Source organism: Danio aesculapii, chromosome 15 (assembly GCF_903798145.1).
Source record: "Danio aesculapii chromosome 15, fDanAes4.1, whole genome shotgun sequence".
NCBI classification, from domain to species: domain Eukaryota; kingdom Metazoa; phylum Chordata; class Actinopteri; order Cypriniformes; family Danionidae; genus Danio; species Danio aesculapii.
Genome location: NC_079449.1, coordinates 13,187,463 through 13,200,202, shown reverse-complemented (window position 1 = coordinate 13,200,202; position 12,740 = coordinate 13,187,463). Strand labels below are relative to the sequence as shown.

General features: G+C 34.5%; 1 protein-coding gene across 1 annotated transcript in view; it reads left to right on the top strand.

Moving 5' to 3' along the window:
• The window catches only part of nyap2a (neuronal tyrosine-phosphorylated phosphoinositide-3-kinase adaptor 2a), a 76,419-nt gene that overhangs the window by 15,953 nt on the left and 47,726 nt on the right, over positions 1-12,740 (top strand).

Here is a 12,740-nt window from a genome sequence, read left to right as displayed (position 1 = left end):
ACACATGCATGCATATATTTGAGAAAACATATAAAAAATTAAAAGCTGCTTTTATTCAAGCCGAAATAAAACACACACACACACGCACGCACACACACACACACACACACACACACACACACACACACACATATAAATATATAAATATAAATATATATAAATATAAATATATATATATATATATATATATATATATATATATATATATATATATATATATATATATATATATATATATATAGTTTAAGTCAGAATTATTAGCCCCCTTTGAATTTGTTTTTCTTTTTTTAAAATATTTCCCAAATGAGAGCAATGAAATTTTCACAGTATGTCTGATAATATTTTTTCTTCTGGAGAAAGTCTTATTTGTTTTATTTCGGCTAGAATAAAAGCAGTTTTACATTTTTTTAATCCATTTTAAGGTCAAAATTATTAGCTCCTTAAATGCTATATATTTTTTTGATAGTCTACAGAACAAACCATCGTTATACAATAACTTGGCTAATTACCCTAACCTGCCTAGTTAACCTAATTAACCTAGTTAAGCCTTTAAATGTCAGTTTAAGCTGTATAGAAGTGTCTTGAAAAAATATCTAGTAAAATAATATTTACTGTCATCATGTCTTATTGTTATTTATTGTCATTACTGTCAACTATTATGTTTAGAAATGGGTTGAAAAAAATCTCTCAGTTAAACAGAAATTGGGGGGCTAATAATTCAGGGGGGCTAATAATACTGACTTCAACTGTATATAGATAGATATAGATATAGTTTTTTTTAATTGCCAATATTTTTTTTGCAGTGCTTGATTTTAATTTCTCTTTGCAGTTCTTTAGTTTTGTTAGCAAATTATTTTTTGCATTGCATTAATTTTAATTTTCTTTGCTCAATACTTTATTTTTTGTTTGCAAAACTTTCTTTACATACAAAAGTATGTTCATGTCCTGAAATAGTGTCACGCTCATAAATGCCTGTAGGTATGGCATCAATCTAGGGTCATATATATACTTGCAAAATAAAAAAAAAGTTGTTATAAAATGTAAAAATGTTGTAAGCTCAACTATAAAATAATATATAAAAATATCACTATAAATATATTATTATTATTTTAAACATAACAATAATTTAATGATAACATATTTAAACAGCATGTGTGACTAATTATCATATTGCAAACAATCTTGATATAATTTCTTATTTTTAATTAATATTAATAAATATTTTTACATAAAAAGTTGACAGCTGTTAGATTCATTACTGGGTTCTGGTTAAATTTGTTTATTTATTATATTAATATTTAGCATTAAATATTTTTAAATTTAAGGCTTTTATCAGTGTGACATTATTTTCAGGACATGAACATGCTTTTATTTTTATTTGAATGTCATTACTCAGAAATTCAAATGTAAAACATGTATAGGCTCAATAATAAAATAATACTGTATATAAAACACACTATAATCATAATGCAAACAATCTTGATTTAATGTCATATTTTTAAATTAATATTATGTTTTTATGTTAATTACAAAAAGAATTCACAGCTGTTAGATTTTCTACTGCAATGTGTGTATTAGTGTGTGCGTATGTACGTTTACGCGCATGTTTACATCATTTACTCTACATCAGAGAGCGTTGGTGAACCATCTAACAGAGCTTTTCAGATATTAATGTTAACTCGTGTTCAATAAATTGCCTGGAAATAGTTTTGACATGGTTACCATAGCAGCAGCCAGAAGCCCTGCAAGCAATTTAGTGTCTAACACGAAGCACAACGCTTTCACTGCTGACATAAACAGTGTCACTACAGCCCAATGTAAACATCAACCGGAAAATTCAGCTACAAACATACAGATCAATACCACGGACATTGACAGATCAGTGAAGGTCACGCAAAGGTCACATTGATTAGTTAACCTGGAGAAGGTCGTGTGTTAAACTGATAGAGAGAGGAAAATGTATTAGCCTGAAAAGACAAAAGAAAAGGATAAAAACTGGCTGAAGGATGGCTGTTGTATAAAAGGAGGCGGATGGGTGTGAACTACTGGATGGCCAAAGACAGAAGTTTATTTACTGAACTCTGATCAAAGCAGACAAATATAACACATTAGCACTGTAGATATACAACACACAGAGCAGCTTCAGATGCACATGAATTAGTTTGTGTTACAGACAAAATAATTGAGTAAAAAAACATCAGCCCTGCATGTATAATTAGTAATAATTAAGGCATTTTTTATGTTTTGAAAGAAGCATGGCAAGGCTGTTTTTGTGCCCTTTTTTGTTTACAAATGCATTATAAACCTAACTATTATTGCAGTTTAGAAGACTGAGTTTCTTTTCAAATACAGTTGAAGTCAGAATTATTAGCCCCCCTGAATCATTAGCCCCCCAGATTATTTTTTTCCCAATTTCTGTTTAACGTAGAGAGAAGATTTTTTCAACACATTTATTAACATGATAGTTTTAATAACTCATCTCTAATAACTGGTTTATTTTATCTTTGCCATGATGACAGTAAATAATATTTGACTGGATATTTTTCAAGACACTTCTATACAGCTTGAAATGGCATTTAAAGGCTTAACTAGGTTAATTAGGTTAACTAGGCAGGTTAGGGTAATTAGGCAAGTTATTGTATAATGATGGGCTAATAAAAAATAAGACTTTCCCCAGAAGAAAAAATATTATCAGACATACTGTGAAAATTTCCTTGCTCTTTTAAACATCACAACATATTTAAAAAAGAAAACAAATTCAAAGGGGGGCTAATAATTCTGACTTCAACTGTATATACATTTTTAATTAAAATTGATTCCTGTCATTCAAAGCTGAATTTTTAGTGTCATCACTCCTGTCCTGTCATAATACTTAATAAAAATATATTGTCATATATGGCACATTAACCATTCTGATATGCTGTTTTAGTGCTCTGCTATTATTGTTGCTCAATTATAAAAATGCTTATTGTCATCAGTGTTGAAGTTATCATTTGGTGAATAGAGAGGGGTGGTGCGGTGGTGCAGTGGGTAGTGCTGTCACCTCACAGAAAGAAGATCGCTGGTTCGAGCCTCAGCTGGGTCAGTTGGCATTTTTGTGTGGAGTTTGCAAGTTCTCCCCGTGTTTGCGTGCATTTCCCCTGGGTGCTCCGGTTTCCCCCACAGTCCAAAGACATGCGGTACAGGTGAATTAAATAAACTAAATTGTCCGTAGTGTATGTGTGCGAATAAGAGTGTATTGGTGTTTCCCAGTACTGGGTTGCAGCTGGAAGGGCATCCACTGCGTAAAACATATGCTAGATAAGTTGGTGGTTCATTCCGGTGTGGCGACTCCTGATTAATAAAGGGACTAAGCCGAAAAGAAAATGAATAAATGAATGAATAAAACTAATCAGATAATATGTATAAAATGATTCAATCTTACTACAAAAACATTTTTAAAAGGCAGTATATTACAATTTCCTCATATGTTTATTATAAGGCACACAACAGTTTTATTATTATTATTATTATTATTATTATTATTATTATTATTATTATTATTATCATTATTGATTCATTCATTAATTTTCTTTTCGGCTTAGTGCCTTTATTAATCCGGGGTCACCACAGCAGAGTGAACCGCCAACTTATCCAGCACGTTTTACGCAGCGGATGCCCTTCCAACTGCAACCCATCTCTGGGAAACATCCATACACACTCACTCACACTTATACACTATGGACAATTTAGCCTACCCAATTCACCTGTACCGCATGTCTTTGGACTGTGGGGGAAACCGGAGCACCCACAGGAAACCCACACGAACACAGGGAGAACATGCAAACTCCACACAGAAACACCAACTGACCCAGTCGAGGCTCGAACCAGCGACCTTCTTTGTCCCATTATTATTATTATTATTTTTATTATTATTATTATTATTATTATTATATAGTGCCTTAGTGTCCCACCAGTGATATACAGCAATATCGCACTGCTACTCGTGTGATTTTGCGTTTATACAACAGTTTGACAGCATAATCGTGTATATAAAAAAGAAAATCAAACACTGGAGAGTCTAAAAAATCCTTTAGTATGAGGAACAACTTTTTTCCAACATTCATTCACATCTGTAGCTGACTGTCAAAATAGCAGAAACCGTTGCTACTTCACATATGTCACTTTAGAGCTAGTATATAAATGATTCTGTAGCGTAATGTCTAACGTGATGAGAAAACAGAGGATTTTGCTCACATTTTAGGATTATAAGGCTGAAATGCCATCAGTCTACAGAGATTTCCCAGTATTTCTCTTTTACAATCGGGATATAACAATAATTAAGCCCAAAAAAGCCAAAGCAAACACTACTAGATTACTATGGTATAAATACAGCACTATAAAATACAAGAGAGAGATTGATTTAGAATGTCAACTACCTGTTTTATAATGATTTGATCAGCTGTGGTTTGACATTTACTTAAGTTATAAGTTAAGGACTTATTATGCGGTCTCTATCGCGATCTTGTGGTTGAACGTCAACCGTCTTTGCTCTGCTCAGTATGGCAGGCTGATGGCTGCGAATGCGCTGAATCTCTGAAATTATAAATATGTAAAATAGGCACTATCCTTATAAATAAACTACATAGTGGCAATCTAAACAACAACATTCTCGACTAAAAAAAAACTCAAAAAAACATTATGTTGAACAACAGCTGCGATATTTGTCAAGCTGTAGTGATTCTATTGATCTGCTGTCACTCTATGTTGGCAGAGTAATACACAAGGCTAAAGAGGCTGTATCAGTGCCAATCTATCAGCCAATCAGATCCGAGAATATAGTTTACTATATTCATTTTGTTTCCGTGTTTTTAATCAAATAAATGCAGCCTTGCTGAACATCAGAGACCCTTTAAAAAAATGTAAATATCCCAAACTTTTAACCACTAGAGTACAGTGTGTCATGTTTGGTGGAACACTAAATCAATAGAACACAAGTACACAGCCAAACACATGCTGATAACTGCTCACTCTTTCCATTAATACCATTAGCTTCGTAAATGCAAGTGGTGTCCTACTAACTGCTATTGTCAAGACCTTTAACCCCGTTATTCTATATTTCCATGCAAATCCATCTATTGATTTATACTATGCTGATGATATTTTAAATCCTCAACCCAACCCTTAAGCCCTCACACAAACCCTTCAGCATTTTCATTACGGCATTATTTATTATGTTTATTAATCTATTGTACTAATGGGGGCCATTAGCTGCTCCCCATAATGAAAATGCTTTCTGGTTTTACTACCTTTTGGGGGACAATAGCTACCCACAACGTTAGCAAAACCTAACACACATATACACAGAACTGCACCGTGTAAACTAGCCTGCATGGACAAACACTGTAAAAGATGATGCTGGTGTAAGCTGGTCTTTCTGGCAAGAATAGCAAGCGCTACACTTCTCTGGTAATGTAAACATTCATCAGTGCGGTGATGGAGTCACTATGATGATACAATCACTTCCTGAAATCTTGTCACATTATTTTACGACAATAAATAAGCAGGGTTACTCTTAAAAGAGAGAGAGTTTGAATGACAACATACACTGTAAAAAATGCTGGGTTCCTCACAATCGATTTGTGCTGGGACAACAAAGAAATTAACTTAATAGTTTTTACAAATTTAAGTGGATTGAATATAAAACAATTAAGTTGTAGCAAAAAAACTCAAGAATTGTGTTGTTTCAGCTCATTTTAAATAAGTATTTTAAACAAACAGCAAACATATTTTTTATGTATTATTATTATTAGGGGCCAAAGTTACAGGCGAAATGTTTTTATTTACTATCGACAAATGTGCTGGCATGATGCCAAACTGCATTGAGGCTGTATATCTGCAATGCTTATACATACTGGCACCAAAATTTAGGGCCGGGACACACCAAGCCAACATCAAACAACTAGCGTCAATGAAAACCAACTGTGTTGCCGGCTTGTGTTGGCTTGCGTCTGGTTCTGTCTGGAAAAAAAAGCTGCGCATGAACACACCAAACGGATGGCTGCCGACTGAAAAGAGGGTGTATGTTCTGAGCCTAAACTGTAAAAAAAATTGCTGCATTTTACAATATTGCTGTCAATTTGTACAGTATTACTGTAAAATACAAGCAGACTTTATATAATAATTACAAGTGTCCTGTAAAACTACAGCACAATCGTAATTGTTCATTTACAGTGTGCTTGTAAATTTTACAGCAATACTTTACAAATTGCCAGTAATATTGTAAAATTTACAGCATTTTTTTACAGTTTAGGCTCAGAAGATACACCCTCTTTTCAGTCGGCAGCCATCCGTTTTGTGTGTTCATGCACAGCTTTTTTTGTCTATAAATTGCCAGTAAAACTGTAAAATTTACAAGTGCACTGTAAATTAACAATTACGATTGTGCTGTAATTTTACAGCACACTTGTAATTATTATATAAAGTCTGCTTGTACACTTTACAGTAATACTGTAAAAATTGCCAGCAAAACTGTAAAATTTACAAGCTCACTGTAAATTTTACAGTATTACTGGGAACCAAAATTACCAGAAATGCTGGCAATTTTACAGCAATTTTTTGGTGTACATGTGTAGATGTGTCTTTCTGCACCTGCGGAGGGCAGTAAAATCAGTTTTCTCATTCCACAAAGGGAAATGAGAACTGAAAATGCACAGAGACAAAGTGTAAAAAAAAGTAGGGCTGAACAATGTATCATTTGAACATTAATATCAGAATGTCTGCATCTGCAATAGTCACACTGCATGATTAGATGATTTATTAAAGAATAAAAGATAAAGATACTATTAAATATGAATATTTTTTTTATTATTTATACAATGGTGACCAGGGTATCTTACATTTAATTGTTCAATTTCTGTAATTGAATACTGTTAGACTACCCAGAAAAACGTAAAGCACTGTTTTCTTTCTTTCTTTCTTTCTTTCTTTCTTTCTTTCTTTCTTTCTTTCTTTCTTTCTTTCTTTCTTCTTGTAATTTATTATAATGTATGCAGATCCACTGCATAGAAAAGGACTTGACCATCCCAGTCGATGTAAATGAATGAACTCTTCCAAAATAGAGCTATTTAAATCATCTGCTGAATTTATATTCATATCGCAATATATATCGCAGTATAACAAAATATTGCAATGTCAGATTTTTCCAACATTGTGCAGCTCTAAAAGAAAGCATGTTTTAGTACCATTATCATAGTAATTGTCACTCAATACAGAGGGATTCGCTTTTGTAAATATGTCTTGTGCTCTGATTCGTTGCTGAATAACCAATCAGGGCACTCTCTTCAGCCAATGGCCAAAGCTGATTCTACATGCTGAATCAGGCCAACTTGATCAGATGTTAACCTGATGAGAAGCGACATGTGGAATACACCAAAACAAAAAGCTAGACCAATGTTGACCAACGGCCTGACAAAGCCTAACATCTGAGTCTCGGCTTGGTGTGTCCTGGCCCTTAGGGGCGACACTAGTTGGGTTTTCCTTGAACTTTAAATGTGCCGTATGAAGGTTTGACTCCTAGTGATTAAACTAGGTATTGGAGTTCAAATTCTAAATATTGGAGAGGGTTTTATATCACCCGACCCCTCCTCCAACCACTCGGTGCAGATGCAGGTTGCCAGATTGACAACACAAACAGAAGTAATCTTGCCTGATGATCAAGCCTACACTGTAAGCTGCTCAGCTATTTTTTACATTTGTAATATTTGATAATTAAAAACCACCTCATGTGTATTTTTATAACTCTGAATCTGCGTCCCATTTCGAAGGCTGCTACTGTCCTCCAGAGTTCGCATATTTAGCTATGTCGGCATATATTGATGCAGCCTTCAAGACCTAAATGAAATACGCTGTATTTTTCAACAAGGCAACGCGGGGTGCTGAAATATAATTGGGTAAACTGGCAGTGGGCGGAGTTACACAAACCAAAACAAAGAAAGACACTTTTTCTACACAAAGGACAATAACTGTCATTGTTTTTCATATAAACAAGTATGCTCAATTAGCATGTTTCTTAAATATCTGCAAACATATTATGGTATTTTTATGGTTTAAAAGAGTCAAAACGTACATAAAACATCTTTAAAGTATCGAGCCACGTTTCAAATAAAAATGTAAACAACTGTTCACTAGCCTCAATTCGTTTTTATGTTATGATCATTCCAGTTTAACCATTTTATCACATTAGCAATCACCACAAGACAAAGTAAAATGAGAGACCAATTGAATCGACCAAAAGCCATCACTATTTAACCAAAAAGAAATGAAAACGGTGGTGTGAAATATGGTGTGACTAAAAATTAATGTCCACTCAAGACGGTGTGAAGTGTGACCTGCTGAGAGGGAGGAAAAAGTGCAGACAATACAAGAAAGACAAGACGGATGACAAAACACACACAGATGAAGGGATGGAGGAGAGGACGGAGAGATGAGGGCCGCTGGTGCAGTGAGGCTGGCAGACAGACTCTCAATCACTCTTTATGAACCACAACAGCACCACACCCTCCTGCGAATGTGTGTGTTTGTGTGTGTGTGTGTGTGTGTGTGTGTGTGTGTGTGTGTGTGTGTGTGTGTGTGTGTGTGTGTGTGTGTGTGTGTGTTTGAGTGAATGGTTACTTAAAGCCAACGCGAGTAAATCCTGTCTGCCCTTTAGTATGATTAGTTTTCCTCTGACAGAGAGAGAGAGAGAGAATTTGAGAGACAGCAATTGAACTGACTGCCCTCTTGTCTCTCTCTCTCTGTCTCTCACTAACAGACAGATGAAAGTAACTCAATTTTTATGGAATATTCGGTGCAGAAATCATCTTCAAATCCTGCTAAATTGCTCTGAATTGGATTATGCAGAAATGTCTTTTAGGCTAGATGGATTCATGAAGTTACGAGGGAGCCTGTAGTATGGATGATGGGAATTCACTTTTCCTTTATATAACATTCTTATATTTCAAATGTGGAATATTTTAGCATATTTATAGCACTTAATGAAGTAGAATATGAAATATTCATGTGAAACTGTAATTATAAAATACCTACACACTGTAAAAATTGAAATTTGTATGATGGTGAACTAATATTCTTGCTTGGGATTAGTTTAAATGACTTAATATTATGTTAAGTTTGTGCACATATGTGTTAAAAACGTTAAAGCAACTATTATCTCGAAGGATGGCAAATGTTGATTGGATATAAAACTGTTTAAAAGCTGAAGAAACATAGAAAAATAGCAGACCTCAAATTAAATTTACAAAAAAAGGTTTTAAAGGGTGCAGCAGGGTGTTTTCACACCTCTTGTTTAAAAAAGTCAGGAAAGTGGATGTGTCCAGCTTTGTTTAGGTGGGAGTGTCGAGTGGCGAAAGAGGGAAGGGTTTGCATGAAAAGGGGAGTTTCAGTACCTGCACTTCAGCTGATATTCAGGGGAGATGCAGGGGAGATGGACAGTGATTCGGAGAGCAGCATTTACAGCGGATCTGAGAACTGTGTGGAAGTGGAGGATTTTTAGTCCATAATATTGTAGTGATATTAACGTACTGTAACCTTAGTAACTAAATCATTTTGACTATGGTATGTCTTTAAAAACTGAAAGAGAACTACTGACGTTACTAACTAACTTTGCCTCTGAAGAAACAAACAAAGAACACTGATCACACACTTACCGAATTTGTAGAGACAGGACAATCAACACAAACTGGAACCGCATCTTTTTTTTTTAAAGAAAACGACTGGCAAATGCAGATTTTGCCATTTCCAGATTGAAAAAGCTCTCAGATAAAAATGTTCTATACAAAAATATTTTTGTCGCCTGTTAACAGACCACTGTAATCCAACTGCTTGGGTCCACACACGATCTGTGCTCCCATCACAGGGAAATGGAAACAAAAACTTTGTTGTGTCACATTTCTAAACGCAACACTGACGACTCATGTCTCCAAACAATTCTTCTACTACGTGTTTGAATTATGGTTGGCAACACAACGTGACGTCTCTTTAAACACTGTAAACAGGCCTTCGAAGCTATATCATGCATATTAATGAAGTTGCATCTCATTCACAATAGAGCGTGCTGATTGGTTCAAACCAAAACTTTCTCATGAATTAATGCTAAAAACTGAATGATGTCACTTTGTACCCACCGGTACAGACACCCAATCACTACGCTGGAGTTTATTGCTGTGAGGTCACTTCAAAATTTCTTTTTAAACCGGAAGAATTTGCTCTAAACAATGCAAAAACAGCCAATTATAACTTTTTGTGTGAAATATATGTGTCCTAATAGTGTTTTTAGCAATGTGGGACACATATATGACCGTCAACATCTCAAACAATGTATTTTGTGACCTTTTAAAGAAAAATTGGTGGAACTAGTTCCCTCAACTCAATTATACATCTAGAGCACTTTCAACCAACCACAATGGGTACCGAAGTGCTGTACATAAAAAACAAAAAATACACACAAGAGAAAGCAAGTAGTCCAAATACAAAAACTTACAACACACGATTGATAGATAAAGAAAATAAGTGTAAGTTCAGTGACCTTTGAAATGTCTTCAAAGTAGGAAATGTTCTTAATGAGATAGGAAGATCGTCCTAAAGTCTCGAGATCATGTTAGATATAATCGATCTTTAGAGCAAAGGGACTTTTTAGTGAAATATATGTGTCCTAATAGTGTTTTTAGCAACATGGAACACATATATGACTGTCAGTGGTGGAAAGAGTACTGAAAAATCATACTCAAGTAAAACTACAATTACTTGCCTAAAAATGTAGTGCAAGTAGAGTAAAAGTATCTGTTGTAAATATTACTCAAAGTATGAGTAAAAAGTAGCCCTTTCAAAAGTACTTAAGAGTAGTGAGTAGTGAGTATTGCGATGTTAAAAGCTGCCTTTACATCTAATTTGTGAATGTGTGTGTGTAAACGTAACTGTCTGGAGTGCATCTAGTTATTGCCCAGCAGACACACAACGGCATAAGACGTGAATATTAGGTTCGATTTAGGTTGTGATGTCAGGTGACCAAAATTCAACGTCTAGCCAGTGTCTAGGAAAAACGTTATATTGATGTCCCAATTTTGATTTCCCAATTCTGATGATGTTTATATTTGGTTGATTTTAGATTGGTTGAAATACTTGTGAATAAATGGTTGGTTTAAGATGTTGGCTCAATATTGGATTTTGGTCACTTTCTAACAAAGTCCAACATCTGATAGACGTCATAATGGTAACGTCCACTCAACATTAAGCTGTAACATCTTTAGACGTTGATATTTGGTTGGTTTTAGGTTGGGCATTGACGTTGGCCTGACGTTGAGTTCTGACGTCAACCTGATTTTCATTTCCAAGCAAAATGCAACGTCCCCATGATGTTAGGGTACAAGGTCAATCTGACATCATGTTGATGTCTTGTGCCTGCTTGGTGTTTAAGGCCATTTTGATCATCATACAGTAAATATCCGTCATCTTCTCATCAATTAGTTTAAAGATTATGGACACTGCATATTATGCTGCAATTATAAATAACCCATGTCTTGAGGTTGTTCATTATGATGCGATTTACCTTCTATGTGTGATTTGATTGGACAGGAATCACAGGACTGATTTTTATAATCCCCATAGACAGTAGTGACTACAGGTTGAAGGAAAGTAGTGGAGTAAAAGTATCAATACTGCGCTAAAAATGTACTCAAGGAAAAGTAAAAGTACACATTTTTAAAACTACAATTTCTTAGGGAAACTACTCAATTTCAGTAATTTGAGTATTTGTAATTAGTTACTTTACACCACTGATGACTGTCAACATCTCAAAAAATGTGTTGGTGTTTCGTGACCCTTTAAAGAAAAAGTTATTTCAACTCAATTGTATATCTAGAGCTCTTTCAACCAACCACAATAGGTACCAAAGTTAATCAATGCTTAGAGAGAAGAGATCCCACAGGTTGATGCATACTAATTAGATCTGAAATATACGCAGAATTATATATAGTTACTACATTTTAGTTAAAGCCACTTGAATTATAAGGAAACAAAGAATACAAATAGAACATATATTTTACAGAATTATTCTGGACTTGTTGGTGACAGTAAAACGTTTACTGATGTACATTATGTATTCTGACTGATCAATTTATTAGGGGTTCCCAAACTTGGACCTGAAGGTACAGTATCCAACTTGCCTCAACACACCTGCAGGATGTTCCTAGCAAGCCTATAAAACTTGATTTGCTGGTTTAAGTGTGTCTGATTGGAGTTGAAACTGAAGTATGCGGGACACAGGCTCTCCTGTATTCTTGTTCATTTGCTGATTTTGGTGCTTAAGGACAATTTCTTCCTCATTTTCAATGTTGATTATATTTCTGTACTGCTTAATAATGTTTGGTTCAGGATTCTTCTCAGGACACTACACAATCGAAACGGTCTCATTCACATGCAATTAAGTTGTAAGAGGATCTATCAGGTGATAAATTTCCACAAATATCCTCTGATCTGTCATCAGAATGAAATTCAATTTAGCAAATGAAATAATTCCGCTCTATTCTGGATTGTCGTTTGATCCTGAAATACATCCATTATTTATAAGAGGTTAAATGTTCGGTCACACTTTACAATAAGCTCTCATTAGTTAATGTATTTACTGACATGAACTACTAATGAACAACAATTGTACAGCATTTATTAATCATAGTTCAACACCTACTAATGCATTATTAAAATCT